Source organism: Emydura macquarii, unplaced genomic scaffold (assembly GCF_026122565.2).
Source record: "Emydura macquarii macquarii isolate MOO-44397 ecotype Brisbane River unplaced genomic scaffold, CSIRO-AGI_Emac_v2 contig_3044, whole genome shotgun sequence".
Lineage (NCBI taxonomy): Eukaryota > Metazoa > Chordata > Testudines > Chelidae > Emydura > Emydura macquarii.
The window spans coordinates 3,880,526-3,899,507 of record NW_027133181.1 but is presented as its reverse complement, the minus strand read 5'-3'; positions in this window follow the sequence as shown (position 1 = coordinate 3,899,507).

Here is an 18,982-nt window from a genome sequence, read left to right as displayed (position 1 = left end):
CCATAATTTAAACATAATGCAAATAGAAAGAACAGAGATGATCCTTACTTACTGAAGAAAGGTATAATTTCCATTTTGTACTGGTGGAATAAATATGGACACCATAACCAAAAGTCTCTCAGCCATTTGTGTAAGGTTCTTTTTTGTGTGATTAAACAAATAGTTTTTGAAGTATCCATTTATAAATTAGAATTTCAAATGCTTATTTCACTGTTGAAAATCCTATATTATTTTCAGACAGCTCAGCTATAATACACCACAGTCTTTCAGCTGCAGTGGCCAAACTCCCACCATCATCCATAAGTCAAAGATAAGCCTTGAAAGATAGGACAGGAGATGGGAAGAGTATTTTCCCATGTCATATGAGTCAGGAGTGCAGCCTACAGGAAAATGCACCAGGAGGTGGCAGATATTAAAGAAACAAGGAAACATAAGACATACAATGAAGACAGTGAAACTGGCCATTCAGAACTTTTACTGAAGCAGTATTTCTTGCTTGTTGGTGGGCTGGGATCCAGAACAAAAACGATACTGTAACTTGCAACCCATCATGGAATAGAATCCAAAACAGAGTACACCTCCTTACATGAGACATACATTAAGAAGACAGTCACAAGCTACTTACTATGAAAGTCCATTGTAATATGTCAGAAGGGACAATATTATTCATGTATTATATTATGTAAATACATTTGGTCTTGTGACCTGTAGAAAACTGATGGTTATAAATCTAGGGTCTTGTTTCATGGACTTTCACTTTGCAGGAAGCAGGCACTTCTAAGGGCTTTATTGTTTAAGCCCAAAGTAATAATTTCATCTCCAGTCTTGCAAAGACTTATGTACATGCTTATCTTTATACACATATGTAGTCCCATGAAATCAGTGGGACTTGTCACATGAATAGAGTTAAGCATGTACATAATCTTTGCAAAATCAGAATGCTAATATGTACAAAGTACAAAAGTAGATTCAGTTTTAGGACAAAACACTGGAATGTGACAATGTGCATAAGTGTTGCATACAAAAACGTACATTAAGTTTACAAAGCCAAGCACTCAAAAGTAAGGAAATGCCTGAGTTAAGTTTCTCTGTGCAAAATAAATAGTCATAGTGACATTTTCAATTCTCATCTTCATCAGCTCCTTTGTAGTAGTGGCAGGACAAGATTAGATTTGAGAATATTTGAAGCCAAACCCAGCAACTGCCTCCATCAACACTGGTTTGGCTTTGATGACTTTTTTGGTAAGGACATATTATTAGAATGGAAGATACCAATGAATTCTGAAGTATGTTTTTCAATGAATGCTGCTACATGGCCACTGATCACTTGGGCACCAAAAGTTTCGGTGGCATGATAAGATTGCCTGTGATAGATATAAACTGAATATCCAGCCAGACCACCTTACAGACCTAGACAGAGATTGATTGCGTGGCACTCAATTTGCAAGGAGGCGACATCCCTTTGGAATTTGCCATAATGGATGCTTCTGCAAATTAGATCCCAAGCACCTTGAGTTGGGCACCCAGAAAATGAGGAACATACAATTAGTGGCCATCTATGAAAAGTTTGGTTTAAGTGATTTGCCCAGCATCACACAGAAACTCAGAGACAGAGGTAAGATAGTATCCAGTTCCCCAAAACTATCTTTTGTCTTCTTGCAGTCCCCTGCATTATTCACTATGTACCTTCCAACTTCTGCAACAAATGAGAGATAGGGGTCCTACAGCCAGTACCTTATTACCTACACAACTCTGTTTCATTTCCTGAACACTGGCCATGCTGTACGCTTTGGTATCCTAACATTCTTTTAATAGCTTTTTGTGTGTAATTTCCTAGGTTCTTAAAAAAACTGAAAACACAGAAATTCCATCATGTGGAACCATATTGACTGCCATATAATTCCCAAAGCTGTCTTAGAACCTTTAGATACACAGCACAGACTTCTGCCATTTGGGGGCTAATGGAGTAATTGATAGCAGAAGTCAATTATTTGTCTTCTATGTGGACCAGCCACCGGTGGAAAAAGAAGCACACATTTTTCCAGGGAGTTTCATAGATATTTGCTCACAGCGAGGGATGTTGAGACTCAAGAATCCTTGGTTCTATTCCAAGTTCTGAAAAGAATGTGTCTAATGGTCACAGACCTAGGCCCCTCCAGCTCTCATTGCAAACTCTTCCCCCCATGTCCCTGAGTCAGCTTCTTGGCTCAGTCCTAGCCACCTATTTATTCCTCCTCAGCTCTATGTCCCAGTTTCTGTCCCCATATCTCCTTGGCACCAAATCCCAGTTCTCCCTTCCCTCCCCTTCCTCCCAGTCCCCCCATTCCCATTTGGCCCCTTGTCCCAGTCACCTATTATCATCACTACAGAAAGGATGTGGACAAATTGGAAAGAGTCCAGCGGAGAGCAACAAAAATGATTAGGGGGCTGGAGCACATGACTTATGAAGAAAGACTGAGGGAACTAAGCTTGTTTGGTCTGAAGAAGAGAAGAATGAGGGGGGAGTTGATAGCTACCTTCAACTACCTTAAAGGGGGTTCCAGGGAGGATGGAGCTAGGCTGTTCTCAGTGGTAGTAGATAACATAACAAAGAGCAATGGTCTCAAGCTGCAGTCAGGGAGGTCTAGGTTGGCTATTAGGAAAAGATTTTTCACTAGGAGGGTGGTGAAGCACTGAAACGGGTTACCTAGGGAGGTGGTGGAATCTCCATCTTTAGAGGTTTTTAAGGTGCAGCTTCACAAAGCTCTGGCTGGGATGATTTAGTTGGGGTTGATCCTGCTTTGAGCAGGGGGTTGGACTAGATGACCTCCTGAGGTCCCTCCCAACCCTAATAGTCTATGATTCCATGATCACCCCAATGCTTGGCTCCTCACCACTCTGTATTCTAATCAGGCAACTTCCTCCTTCTCCATGCTGCCTGGCAGTGGGCCCAGCAGCAGAGGGAGCCTTGAGAGCACAGAAGAGACAGTCTTCCTATTCTCCAGTCCTGTGCCTGGCACCACAGCAGCCCCTGACTACCAGGTGCAGCAATTGCTGTGAAAGTCCATCTCAGCCTCTGGGTAGGAGCATGATCAGTGAAGGTGGAATTTTCTGAGAATTAGCTGCCAAATTAACAGATTTTTCAGAAGTTTATAACTTGGCCAAAACTGGGGAGATTTTCAAGGATAGTAAAAGATACATTCCTGACACCAGGATGACCCCCTTTGGCAATATAAGGAGAAAGGGCTAGAAACTGTAGGCAAATGTTACCCAGCTAGAAGGCATCATATAAGTGGTTGCTGAGGAGACAGAAGAAAGGGATAACTTGGAGGACGGAATGCTCCACATCCACTTACTACATAACAAAGATCAAGGCTCAAACAGGAGGTTCTGTTTTTGCTTTCTGATAATGTAAGACCAGTTGATAAAGTTATAGGCAACTGAAAACTGGGTATTATAATGGGAAGTATGGGGCAACCTTAACAATCGGTTTCTAAGTGCATCCCCTATAACAGGAGATGTATAATGACCACATTTTATACAGTAGAGAGAGGAATATCAAATATCAGCAAAGGTAGCTGAGGGCTTCTTCAGGAAGGGGATGGGAGAAATAAAATATGTTATTTTAAAAATAAGCTAGTGTCACTTACAAATGTGTTATTAAATATTTTTGTTTTATTTTTCATTTTCCCTTCCAATGTTTTCCAGTTTAAAAAACATACAACAAATCTGGTTTTTAAAAACACTTTTTTTTAAGTGCATAAACGAGCATGACTGCTATATGTACTTCCCTTTGCATGTGACCATTATCAATAGTATTATCACTGTTCATGACCTCTGATGGCTCTATACTTCAACTATAATATTATTGCTTGGCCATAAAATAGACTACCAGACATCAAAAGTAGATTTTTAAGATCTCAATACATAGTTTGAGATTATTACAATGTGGAATATTTAAATAGCTCATATTTAAGCCCTACACTAATTAAGGATGAATATTATAAACACACTAACTGTAGGGTCCATGCCTACTTTCACTGAAGTAAATCTAACAACATGTGCTGGATTGTCATCCTAGATGGTCATAACATGGTAGAATGTGGTAAAGCCCCAGAGCAGGAGACATACAATTCTGCCCCCAAGGAGTTCAGTCACAAATTTAATTAACACATTATTTTTAATGAGTGTCATCAGCAGGGAAGCATGTCCTCTGGCATGGTGGTCGAAGCGTAAAGGGGCGTATGAATGTTTAGCACATCTGGCAGGGAAATACCTTACAACGCTGGCTACAACAGTGCTATGCAATGGCCTGTTCTCACTTTCAGGTGACATTATAAAACAAGAAGTTGGCAGCAATATCTCCCATAAATGTAAACAAACTTGTTTTTCTTAGTTTGATTCTTGTCTGAACAAGAATTAGGACCAAATGGACCTGTAGGCTCTAAAGTTTTACATTGTTTTATTTGAGTGTAGGTTTTGTGTTTTACATAATTCTATATTTGTGAGTTCAACTTTCATGATAAAGAGACTGCACTACTGTACTTGTGTGAGGAAATAGTATTTCAATTTACTTTTGTTTCTTTTTTACCGTGCAAATATTTGTAATAAAAAATATAAAGTGAGAACGGTACACTTTGTATTGCATTGTAACTTAAATCAATAATTTTGAAAATGTAGAAAACATCCAAAAATATTTAAATAAATGCTATTCTATTATTGTTTAACAGTGTGATTCATTGCAATTCATTTTTTTAAATTGCTTGACAGCCCTACTTTTAATCACTGAAAATTACTGACATACACAGTTCCATTGGTGGTTCAATACTCTGTGTCATCAACCCGCATCAGGTCTGACAAATCCATTACATCCAACACATTTTGGATAAACATTATGAAAACAAAGTTACTTGTAAGATATCAAATGAAAACCAGTGACACACTGGGCATTAATATCATTATGAAATATATGCATTAATGCTATGTGAGGAATTAGGGATACTTACTAGTATTATGCTTTAAAGTTGTAACCACACATAGGGAGAAACAGTTTCTCTTCCAGTCAGGAGGGAAGGTAATTACCTCCCCACCTTTAATGTAAATTTAGCATTGTGAGTCAAATACAATAGCAGTTACATTTGCAAGTAAAATAAAACAGGAAAAACAAGTTAAGGGGGATGGGTTGAAAAAGCAGTACAGCACCAGCATACCAGAAAACTAAAGATAGGGGAGGAGAATCTTATCTGGAGGTGCACTTCAAAAGGATACATTTCAAAGGATTTCTGGACTATAAGGGAGGAAAGAACTCCTTTGTTATGTAGCACTGAGGGAAGACAAAGGACAGCAGTTTTTGTATCCAAGAAAGCTAGATCCTGGTCTTCAGGGCTGCTGACACGGAGAGGTTGTTTTAGGTGAGAAGCTAATCTTAAACACAGATTTCAGTTTGCTAATGTTATGTTTAGTCTCTTAGAAGCATGTTGTACTTGTTTTATTTGCAATCATATCAGTTTCTACTATTTTTACTCAGTATCACTTAAATCTCTATCTTTGTTAATAAATTTGTTTTGTCATAAGTAGATTTCAGTGCTGTAATATTAAGCCAAGTGGGAAGTCTCAGATGAATGAAACAAGTTGGTTTATCTCCTTGGAGATTGTGAATGTGGTAATTTCTGAGTGTTCAGTGATGAGCTAGATACCACAGTGGAATTTTGCAGGGGGCTCAGGAACTGGAATGCACCAATTGTTACCTCCAAGCCAAAGTAAAAGTTGGTTGAGCTTGGGAGGAGATTATTTGGGTGGCTAATTGACTGTTAGTATTAGGGAACTGACACACAGTTTAACATGAGCAAATCTCTCTTGTACTAAGGCAGAGGGGTAACTAGATGACCCATAGTTCTGTGCACCCTGAGAAAGTGTCACAATTATTTACATCCAAAATAAATAAGCATGAAACTGAGATGACTGAATACCAAAGCATGCTAAGTTTCCCAAATGAATAATTTGTCCTTCATATTGTGCTCATCACACATTGCATGCCACATTTAGATCTGGCTAGGTTGGGACGCAAGAAGCAGAGTGTGCACATGATATTTTTGAGAAGCATGTGGTCCACTGGTTAGGGCACTGAACTGGGATTCCAGCAACCCACTGTGACCTAATGCACCCTTGTATTTGCACCCTTTGTAATAGTCTTTATACAAAATATGCCTTGCGAGATATCATTTAAAAACGAATAGCTCTCTGGTCAATAATATCATGGTGAAATGGGAGTAGCAACACTATATATAAAGTTATGAACATAAGCTGAAGTTATGCCTGGAATGTGTTTATCAGACAAGTCTGGGGAGTGGGTAGACCTGTTCCTCAAAGACAAAAGACAAGCTAACACTTCTAGACAGGTGTCATCAAAATTGATTGGCAATCACCTGTCACTTGACCATTCTTTGCAATTGTGGGGAGGAGGAGATAGGAACAGAACCATCTGCATTTTAAACACATGGAACTTCTTTCATCACAAAACTCTATGTCTCCATCCTCACCGGGCGAAGGAACTTTATCTCGGGGTAACCTTCAGGAAAATGTATTTCAAAGGGTGACTGGACTAGAAAGTGAAGGGCAAAACACACCACAGTATTCTCTCTCTCTGCCTTTTGACTTTGGGAGGTTTCCTGAATTAAGAATTTGGTTAGCAGCATTGCTGGGAACATGTGAGAAGAATTTTGCCTTGAACCAAGTTTTAGTTACTAGAAAGCATTTTATCTTTATTTCCTTTGTAACCATTTCTGACTTTAATGATTTGTACTCAAAGTCTTCCTCTTCATAGTTAAATAAACCTATTTTATTCTTTAATCAAAACTAATTCAGTGTGGTGTTTAAACTGAATTGTTTGGCAACTCCAAGTAAGGTATCAAACTGATGTATCTTGACACCTTATGGGGCAGACCTCTAGTATCTGAACTGTCCTGGACAGTGCAGAACACACGTTTTAGGGGAAGTCTGGTACTGGGAGTGTTGGGGTCACCCTGCAAATGGTAACCAAAGCTGGTGGAAGCCAGAGTGTGACTGAAGTGTTGGTGGCAGGCTGCATGCATACACATAGAGTCAGGGTGTGACCAGCATTTTGTTCGTCAAGGACTCAAATCAGCAATGCATTATGAGGCACCCAAAGTTGCACAGCAGGTGGTGACAACTCCTCACTAGTCTGCAATGCACCCTGATGTGACACCCAGGTCCTGTTGCTGGCTTTCTGATCACCATGAGCAGGTCATTTCACCTGGTTCTCTGTTTGCTTCCTGCCTTTTGTCTGTCTGGTCTTTATAACCTGTCAGCTCGTGTGTGTGTGTGTGTGTGTGTGTGTGTGTGTGTGTGTGTGTGTGTGTGTGTGTGTGTGTGTGTGTGTGTGTGTGTGTGTGTGTACAGTGCACATCACAATACGATCCCACTTTGAGTTGCTACTGGTAAGTGGTACTGAAATAGCTTTCAAGAGAGCATTACGGTGGCCTTTAAGTTTTTCACATCTCATTTTTAGTGCACAGTTTTTTCCAGACCTGAGTTTTTTCCTGATGACCACATTAAATAAAAACAAACTCCAGGAATTCAAAACATGTACAACCTAAATGACTGAAATGTATGTTGGTTAAAGGTGTGTTACATTGTTGATAAACTTTATACAGCAGGTAGGATTTCAGTGATTACTGTTGTTCTAATCCAGGTCTCAAGAAGCATGAGTTGCTGCAGACTCAGCCTGCAGCAAAATTTACGTAATACATCATCATAGCTACATTTATGTACAAATACCACAGTGATCCCTGGGGATTGAGCCACAGGACCTTCAGCACTAAAACCAGAGTGTATAGTCATCGGGAACAGCAATGCTTATGATTGGAAGACGGTACATGGGATCAAAGATACAGAAAAAAATAAAATCAAGCCAGATTGCTGATGAGCGCATTTTAAGCACTATTTTACAAAAACAGCAGCTCCCAGTTTATAGACCTGGCCCCCACCTTTTTCTGTTATGTTAAGTACTGGAGAAAAGCCACTAGAGGGAGACATGCTCACACACAATAAGCCAGTTTCACCATTTCCCCACAGCACTGTGAATGTCCCCTTAAGGTTAAATAAATATCACAAATGGCAGACAGCACATGGCAGACAGAAGGCAGATATGGACCGGGGGAAAGCCAAGGCCTCCATGCAGATTGCCCTTGCTTCCCTCAAATCCACAGATTTGAGTACAGGAAGTTCTACCCTTATTTAGCAGGGTGGTTGGGTACATAAGGACCTTATGTAGATATTGAGGATGGGAATAATGAGACCCTTAATTTTTTATATTACAAAACATTCAAAGATTAATAGTTTTCTATATTTAAACCAATTTCTTTCCCCCTTTCCATGCTAACAAACTTTTTCTTTTATCAAAGAAGATAAACCAGGTACAAAGCAAAATAGCAAGAGTGGATAAGTGAAAATGAAAGCTACTTCTGTCATACTAACCTGACAAGACAGGAATGAAAATAATGGAGGGCTGCACACTATCAATGTGTGGGCTACAATAGGAACAAAAAGCCTATTTTAAACTCAGGATAAAAACAAGGGGGGGAGGAGAACTAGTAGTGACATTTTAGTCCTGTTGACAGAGAGATCAGCAATATTCTGGCTACATGCAGGTCTTTGACCATGAAACATACTTCAGTAAGTTTCTAAAAAAACCTGAAAGTTAACCAGTAAATATCCTTTATTCCTTCTTTGATCACCACTGGACTGAAGGTTTTATTGTCAAACTCTTATTCTTATCTTTACCATCTGTTCTCAGTGTGAATTTGAAATAAGCCTTAGAGGAGATTTTAATCCAGACAGAAAGTTATCCTTTGGCAGCCAATGCTGCCAGAGGTAAAGCAAAAGGCATCTGTGTTTAGTGATGAAAACAGATAGTGCCTACGACTCAAGATAGCTGTGAAAAAGATATATGTACTGATTTTGCCTCCCTTACTCACATTGCATAATACCTTACTATGCGGTAGTCCCCCTGATATCGGAGGAATGCTCAATGAGAGTAAGGGTGGCAGAATCAGACTCCTGGTTCATTAGTAGCAATATAAACCAATCAAAGTGAGATTAGATTCATGCTTCCATTGTGTGTTCTTGCCATGTTATATTAATAGAATGCATGAGCCTGCAAAATCAAAATGTTTGAAGCAATAAAGCCTGATGGTTTAAAAAGAGATACCATTTTTCCTGATGTGAAGAGAAGTTTAAAATTTATTGAAGAGAAAAGATTGCTGCTGTGAGACCTTTGACATAGGTCCCTGTCTAGCAGAAAGCAGCCTCCTACAAGAGCTAGTTGGCAGAATCTCCCTTCTTCTGTCAGGTTTCACAGCTGTTAAAGTTACTTCCTGTTCCAGAAGGCCCGGAGTTCTCCGTCTCATAAGCTGCTTTGGATTTGTGTTTCTCTCTTTAAAAAAAAAAAAAAAACCACACACACACACACACACCTTACACACGCCTTCTCCTGAATAGACTGATCTGGAGACCCAGTTTCCTTGGGCCTCAAGTATGTTGGGCTGAATAGGGCACTTACAGTTATGTAGCAAACTTGACAGAAATTCTTTGAGACCCAAATCCACACAATTATTGAATTCTTTTCATTTAAGAAAATGACCAATTAACAAACTTTTTTCTAAATATAAGTATAAGTACACATCAAATAAATGTAAAAATTACAATTAGATACATGGGTCCTGATCCTGGGCTGTACTCTGGCCTATTTGTGCCATTAGGACCAAACAGTTCTAAACTGAGTTGATCCTGCCCTACAGGATTTCCTTTAGTTGCAGGATATTCACGTAGTTCAAGCCAAAGAGTCTCAGTCTTCTCTATACCGTGATCCCTATTTCTATACTGGATTTGCGGGGGCAGTGGAGCTATCCTCCTATCTAGCTGGGCCCCACTTCCTATTTATCACCATAGGAAGGTGAAAGTAGTCATGACCTAGAGAATCCATGATTAAACCAATTCCTGCAGCTGGAATACAGGAAAAACCCAATGAGGAAAGAGGTGTAGTTTAGATTTCCCTGCACCCTAGCCATGTCATACAGCCATCTTAGGTACACCAGATGCATCTGGCAGAAAGTGAACAGGCAAGAATAAGAGGCGAAAGAGACCTGGAGACAGGTACAGGTTACTCCTTGAGTAAGAAACTAAATCCAGTTTCACCTAGTGTGTTCTTGCAAATAGTTTATTAAAAGCAATTTATAAAAGCCTGAGACTCCATGAATACTGCTGCACAAGCAATCCTTGGCTGCTTTAATGTTTTCTTCCGTTGGTACTTACTTGAGCCATGGGACTGGACCAGGTACAGAACAGCTCCAACATTAGGGGAGTGCCAAGATAAAGATAATTTCACTCTCCTTAGCTGTGCCAAGCTGTCAATGGCTGCAGCTGAGAAGGGGCCCAACATCTGCAATTTATCTAGATTTACTGTACCTATAACAAAAGGAGCAAGTGGTAATGTAACTAATATAGACAATAAATTCTGAAAGGCTATTATGGCCTTTTTCTACTGTTACTGTGTATGAACACCTTTATATTGCTTTTCATCTTCAAAACCATTTGCAAACATTAATTTATCCACACAACATCGTTATGAGTTGATCATCAGAACATTTAGGAGGAAATGAATAGTTCTACTCTTGCAAGTTTATGCCTTTGTTTTCTAACAAAATTATTAGAAATGAGCTCCAAATGGAGTTAGTCCACACACACGCACACGCACACACAAAAAGAGGAAGAGAAACAATTGTGATTCAGAGTGACTAAAATCACCAGGAGATATGACAGATTCCTTTCCATCTATTCCCATTCTTGGCTATCGATGGGAAATACTTTGTAGATCCAGTTAGGTATTACTTACCATAATTCCTAAAATAAATATATTAGCTAATCCAAAAACTACTTAAAATAGCATCCAATCTAAAACTATTTGTCTCAAATACACCAATTAAAAAAAGACTACTAGTTAATGAATCACTAGTTTGTTTTCCTACTTAGATAAATCTCCTTAACTGGGCTGTATAAAACTACTAACATTCTGTGATATGGTTGGAGAATTTACTACTGAAGGAAATACATCTGCAGCTGTCAGATTAGGATTTGGCACCACAAAGTAAATTTTTACAATCTGTTATATGACATTAAGACTAAAAGCTGTTCACATTCCTTTAGTTACATGTTCTTTCAGAGCTGTGCACAAATTCTTCCATCCATAGCAAAATTGATGCATTGGGTTTACGGCCAGTTCCCTATGAGTTGAGGAGCTCTGACATTTTTTTTAGCCAGAAATGTTTAAATCATTTCAAAGTAGCAAAAGCATTTTGTGAGCAATCTTCCCAAAAAGAAATAGGCCTTTCCACTTGGCAGATAATGTATCTGAGTCTCAATACTTTTAGATCTAGCTATGTAGCATAGTTTTGAGGAATAAACACTGGACTGAGAGTTAGGAAGTTCTGCTTTACTAGGCCCTGGTCATGGAAAACGCTTAACAGGTGTACCTTTAAGTACGTGAGTAGCCCCATCTCATTAAACTGTCACATTGGATTACTTATGTGCTTAAGTGCTTTGGTGGATTGGTCCTTCTGATTTGTTTTGTGGCCAAAAAATTTTGTGCCTCAGTTTCCCCCTCTGTAAAATGAAAAATAATAATACTTATCTGCCTCTCACCAGTGTGTTGTGAGGATTCATTTGTTAACGTTTATACAGTGCTTCTGATGCTGGTAAATTGCTATGTAAGTGCTACTAGCATGGCTGATACTTTCATAAGTTTGAGACAAACTTATTCACAATGCCGTGACATGTTGGCACTTGTGATGAACTGTGTTGAGGTTGTATTAAAACATTGTGATGAGGTATAAAAAATGTTAAATGATGATGCTGCACAAACCCAAGATTGATTTAATGACTTGTGTCTGAGGACTCTGGTAAATTCAAGATGGGCAACAACTCTGATCTTACCCCAAATATTATTTTCTAAATACCATCTTCTCTAAAATGACTTCATTTAAACAGTTTGAGATTGCAGCACCAATGACCAATGTTGTGCTAGAAAAATGCTGTCGGACTACAGGAGCTAGGCACATACGTAGCAAATAAGATGTAACCTCACAATAGCAGAAGGCCATCTTGATGCATGAAAGTCCCTACATAAGGTTCTTTGTTTTTCCTTCAAACGCCTTGATATGGAAGTCAACTGTGGGCACAAAGCGTCACCAAAAAGACTCACTTTCACAAAGCTCCAGATGGTAAAATACAGTTTATCATTCCTATCCTAGACACTGGGTACATGTCTCTCTATTGGTGGTTCTGTCTGTTTATGCTTTGAATCTCTTCCTCAGTATCAACTAGCATCCAACTCTATAGCCTGTTTTGGAGTGCTCTTATTATGAAACAAATTCTTTCAGCTTTGACATCAATCTAGGTTTGGGAAGATTCCCCCCCTCCCCCAAAATTGGGAAGTTTGTCTGAACTGCTTTTGTTTAAATGCACAAGAATTGCTACATTAAACTCAGAATATGTGGTTGAAAGCTTAGGTTGGCACTGTGACATAGAATGTTTTATAACCTGTTCTGCACAGACACACACACAAATGAAGTCTTTAAATCCCTTTTGGTCTCCAAGACCTGCTGGAATGAGAAAGTCACATGTTAAAGCAAGTGAAACTGCCAGAATTCCTCATACAGCTTCTGTAATAGTGGGAAAAGCAGGCACAGTTAGTTCTATCACAAATCTTGACAAACACATTTAGATGGAAAAGAAAAGATATGCTAAGCTACATGGATATATGGCATATTGTTATGACTATTTTTTCTGGGATAGATAGATACAGATACATGTAGGTTTGCTGTAATATCGAATTGTTATAACTTTTTTTTTGGTATGATTATTCGTGTATTATCAGACAAAACTCCTAAAAATATTTAAACAGACATGTCTAATAGTTTCCTAATATATCTGTTAAAGTATATAGGTACGTATGTATAATATTACACAAGTGCATTTCTTTGCACTTACCTGTACAGTATACTTGCATAACAAAGAGAGAAAATGCCACCTAAAATGAAGAAGATAGTGTGGAGGAAAAGAAGAGTGAAAATGATACCAGACATAAGCCAAATGTTTATGGAACTGTTATCCAGTCCACATATATTCAGGATCTGGGCAGTTGATTTCATGACTGTATTTTGCATACCTGATGCCACTTTACAGTGTGATTAGCAATCTAATCAAGATATTAAAACAGCACCACATGATAAAATCTATTCTTCATATAATTTATCAGACTTGATGACTTGTATTCTGATGGATCTTGTAAAGGCAATTTTTTCTTCCAAAAAACCTTTTTTCTTCCACTGTTTCCATCAGTGAACTGATCAATAGTTCCATATTGGGATCTATTAATCTAGATTTCTAGGGGAGAGGATGAATATTTTAGCCATAAAATTAGCTATTAGAAAACACCTGCATTCAGAGTAGGACATTTTGTAAAGCTATGACACAAGGGTCAAAGCAAAATATGCAGGGTACAAGTGAAAATAAGAAGACTAATATCCAAGCCAAGAGTGAAATTAATCCTTAAGGTCCTCTCTTACACTTGCACACATGGAATATGTTCCATATAATTATCTAGGCCTTCAGACATTTACAGCAATACTGATACTGATTTACTATCAGGAGAAGATACTATATGTTCACATAAGGATGATTTTCTTTTTATTTCACTTCTAGGCTGAAACCTAGAAATCATTTTCATAAACCACAATGAGAGTTTGAGATGGAAAAAACAATCACCTTTAACTCTACCCTGTGCTTATTATTATTCATACATTGTAGACACACAGTGCTGGAAGATGCTTCTGAATTGCAACACAAAGAAACTTTTTACTTTGCTTTACATAATATATTGACACAGAGGAGATCTGACCAACCAGTTTTGTTCAATAGATCCTATTATCTGTCAGAACACCAACCAAGAAGCCTGAGCATTGTCTAATATCTTTCTTACAACCAAACTTAGAAATAACCTTCCAATACAAGGACCCAGTCCTGCTCCCATTGAAGGCTGTGTCATCTTTACACTCCTGAGATGTCTGAGGGTGTTTGGGTCATTTAGGCCTCCAGCATGAGTTAGAGAAGCCCCATGGCCTGACACATGTAAATCATGACTAGTGTGTGCACAAAAGGGATCATAGGTTCACTATGGTCCAGATCTTGAAGCCTAATTCCCACCACAGCAGCGTATCTTTAGCAACCCCATCATGTGACATCCTCTGTAGTATTATAGAACTATATAACTAGAATTATTGTTATAGAAGTAGAATAGTGAAGCACAATAACTATCGCTCACTAAAATAATTGTCCTTAGCTCTGATTTTTCCAGTTCAATATCAGATCAGAACCATGATAGATTATGGGCCTTAGCCAAAATAAATATTTTGGAATCAGGGATGAATTTGGCCCCATGGTATTACACCTGGTAGTTTGGCCCTTTAGTCCTTTATTATTTATTGGCTACTTTTACAGTCCTCTCTTCACACAAACTTCCAATGCCTTTCTGGCTGCCTCATGGTTATATCAGATATTACATTATTTCTGCCTCCACGGCTTCTCATTTTTCAACAAGTGAAACCTCTGTAACAAAGTATTGCACTTATGTTTGGTACTTATAGGTCCTTCAGACTAATGAAAATACCCAGCACACTCCAACATGATCAGAAACACCTGCCTAATAGTACTGTGTTGCACAATCTATACAAATAGATATTCTATACAAACAAGGTTATTACCCTTAAGTTAAGTTTGCTACAGTAAGTATCTTATCTAATATACAGGGCATGCTGCTACTTTGCCTCTCCTCATTCATACCAGCTCTGCTCCCCCTATATGTTAGAAACTGTAGCAGAAATAAGTATATTTGAACACCCTCACTCAGGTTCTTCCACATGTTTGGGAATTATGTTGCAATGCTGCCTGCCAACATTTCTCTTTTTTATTTTTCCTATTCACTTCCACATCTTCCTTCCTACACTAAGGAAGTGAAACAGGTAGGAGTTGAGCTCCTGTGACCAACTTCAGTAGGAGTACCAGGTGTTCAACATTTCTTCAGATGACATCCTAGTACTGCCTGCACTAGGCAGATTCTTTGAAGAGTAATATGTCCTCTGTTTAAACACTGGGGGGAAAAACACTACTCTGACTCTTAAACAATGCCTTTCAACCTGTGCTCTAAGAGGTCCACGAAAAGTTGTTACCGCAGAACAGTGGTTTTCAACCTGTGGTCCAGGGACTATGTCTAAAATTTACAAAGGGGTCCATATTGCCATTTGAAATGTAAAGGTCCACAAATTAAAAAAAGGTTGAAAACCACTGTCAAAGTATGTCTGCATTGCAATCACTGCAGTACGTGCAAACATACCAACTATCTTTCATTTAGCTAGCTCAAACAATATAGCTGTGAAGCCTTGGCAGCATATGTTATCCACCCAGGTCAGGATACATATTCAAGCAGCAAGCCCATACAGCCACCCAGACTGCTATGGCTTCAATGCTATTGTTATTTGAGCTGGCTAGATGAAAACTAGCTCTGGTATGTCTTTATCATGTGCTGCAGCCAAACCTCTAATTGCAATGCAGACATACTCTAAGAGTGGATGAACTAATAGTTTCTGGGGCCATCTGCCTCCAAAAAGATTCGCATTTCACAGGATCTGATAGTTTGTTTTTTTAACTTGTCTTAAACAGGCTAAAACCCTCGTTGACTGATGATATTCCTTTTCCTTGTTTCTAGTGTTTACTATTATGTGGGAATCTTTGGCACTTTAAAAAAAAAAAAAAAGTGTTCCTTTCTACTGCATTTGGTTGAAACGTGAACGTCTGGCTATTCTTCAGTCTTATGTTTAGTAGCTTGTGAATTTACTTGTATTTGTTTTTGTGTACTAAGATTAATATTAAAGTTCTTTTGGACTCTAATTTATATACCCATAGGATTTTTGAAACCCATTGGACTATACAATATACAATTACAACAACATTATAACCAAGCAATTCATAGGAGTGAATTGAGAGTTACATTTAACATGCTTAGCATTCTTTTGAGTTTAAGCCGTGAAATGCAACCACATATATCCAACACGATTGTGCTAGATTGAGATGTCTGATAAAAATGTTGACAGTACTAATTTTAGCATCAAAGTTTAATATCTCTATTAAATACAGTTGTTTCTGCTGCAGTTTGTACTTGGAGGTAGTTTGTACAGAACAAAACAGCAAAATTGAATAAGAAAGTAAATACATCTCAGGGTTCTGCTGATATCATAAACCATTCAAGCTTTGCATCAAACGACGCTTGATGTACCTATAACCCTGTAATTTACAGTTACTTCTAATTTATTCTATATACAAGTGATCTACCCAACAAACGCATGAAAGCCAAAATGTGCTCATTATAGGCAAACAGTGAGCTGGCTGATGTTAAGACTACACTTTAACAAGGTCTGAAAATGTCTTGGAGAAGAACATTGGTCATTAAAAATCTCAAATTAAATACCTCTAAAACTATAGTGACAAGCTCCTTGACTCTATCCATACAAACCAAACTTAATTACTGTAAAACAGGGGTCCCTAGGTAAGATAGAACCTTCAGGTTTTGTACTTTGAGGATTCTTTTAGACAAATGGCCTCACTTCTCTTTGTGAACATTAGATTACTACTAATTTGGGGTCTGAAGCTGCTCCTGCCAAAATCAGTGACAAAACTCTTTGGGCTAGATCCTTGGCCCCTTCCAGTTGCTTTGCATCATTCTAATGATCCCTGGACAGCATAGTAGACTTTTAACAGCTACTATCAGCAGGCATAAGCTAGAACCACCAGAGCAGTGGTTCTCAACCTGTGGCCCAGATCAGCACGCAACTGCAGCCCATGTGACATCCTCAGGGACATACAGGTAATATTGGTTGTGGCCCACATAACATCTTGGGCCGCATATGCAGCCCACAATGGTAAATAGGTTGAGAACCACTGAGCCAGAGTAAAGGCCATTTGCATAATCAAGAATCAAGCCTTTAGTGTTATCATTAACAACTTTTTGTTAGCAATTTGACATATATGACCTGATGCAATGGACAGCTTTGGATGACCAAGTAAACTAACTCGCATGATTTGGAGAAGTGAGTGAAGGGTCTACAGAATTCTGGCTGGCTAAGAATCAGAATCTGATTGGCCAATCAGGATTTCAAGAGATGGATGTATCTCAGCATGCCCATGTGCATAATGTCTCAATAGCAATTCTCCCCCCCCAGCTACACATGTACAGCTCTGCTGACTTCAGTAGGGTTACAGTGGTGTGACTAAGGGCTGGATCTGGCCAATTAGCCACAATCATGAAAGATCACAAAGGGTTGTGATGAACAACTTTTCTTCTTCAGAGATTTTATCAATGTATTACTAGGATCACTTGATTTTAATTTTACTCTTAAAAATATTAGTCTTGGTAGTATTGAATAAAAACTTATATTTGTGGTCCTGCCCATACAGCTTTTGTACCTAATAGATGAACACTTGGCACATTCTGTTTTTGGAAGAGACAGTAGCTGCAGCAGGAATAAGTCAAGTGTCATTGACCTAACACCATTTTATTTTTTGTTTAGACAGACATTTTTCCAACTTATTTATGGTGGACTCAGACTTTAAGGCCAGAAGGGACCATGGTGATTATCTAGTCTGATCTTCTGCATATTGCAGGCCACAGAACCACACCCACTCACTCCTGTAATAGACCCACAACTTCTGACTGAGTTATGAAAGTGCTCAAATCATGATTTAAAGACTTCAAGTTATAGAGAATCCACCATTTACACCTGCTAGTGACTCAGGTCCCATGCTGAAGATGAAGGCAAAAAACCCACAGGGTCTCTGCTAATCTGACCTAGGGTAAAATTCCTTCCCAACCCCAAACATAGGGATGTTAAAACAATGCTGAGCTTTTAAAAAGTGAATAATTCCTTTTCAGTGCAACCAGCCCTCCTATTTCAAAGGCATACAGTTGATTTATATTGTCTAAGGGGATCTAAATCCTCCTTGGGAAGAGAGACTCAATCATTTGCTACAATGGTTTCACTTTTTGTAACTGCTATGAAGTTTAGGCTGTGAGGAATCAAGTGGCATTTAGTAACTAAAGCACAGAACTGGGAGTTGGGATTCCTGGGTTACAATTCTGGTTCTACCACTAACAAAGTGTGTCCTGGAGCACATTGGCACAGGAAAGTAATTGTTTCCTCAGCTGTAAGTGATATAATATTGTTGCCCCTTTTTGACCCAAGTGGCTAGTCAAAGTTTGGGCCCCTCAGGGCATTACAGTTGCGAATAGAAACGGGTGATAAATATCTAAATACCAGACTATTTGTACATTAAAGAATATACAAAGTCTTGCGTCTCCAAACACAGAAGGAATAAACATCAGGAAACAACTTATTTTGTTTACAGCTCCAAGAAGCTTCTTTTCAGCCTGCACCCCAACCCAAAACCTCTCCCCATATTTCTTCCCTGATCTGCTGTGTTATGACTTCCTTCCTACACAAACAGCTACCCAAAACAATGCTCAGCAGAGTTCCTGGGGAGGAGAGGGGGTTCACACTATTTTATGTCAGGGCATATCCTTACCAGTTATGTTAACTGAAGGATAGTCACACCAGTCAGTCTCAAAAAGGTTTTACCACAACAAGGTTTCACCCAGCTCATAACAAACTACCTGCCTCACAGGGGGAGGGGTATTTGCTGAAAACTTAGTTAACTAGTGGATGTAAAACATTGAGATCTTAAGGTGTCAGAATAAGAGGTTCCCCCCACCCCCACCAGTACATTGTGTTTTAATATTATAAGAAAAACTACTGAAACATGAAAAATGTTCATTGCTTATCCTCACTAACTATTTTTCAGGCATCACTATGTAGAGGAA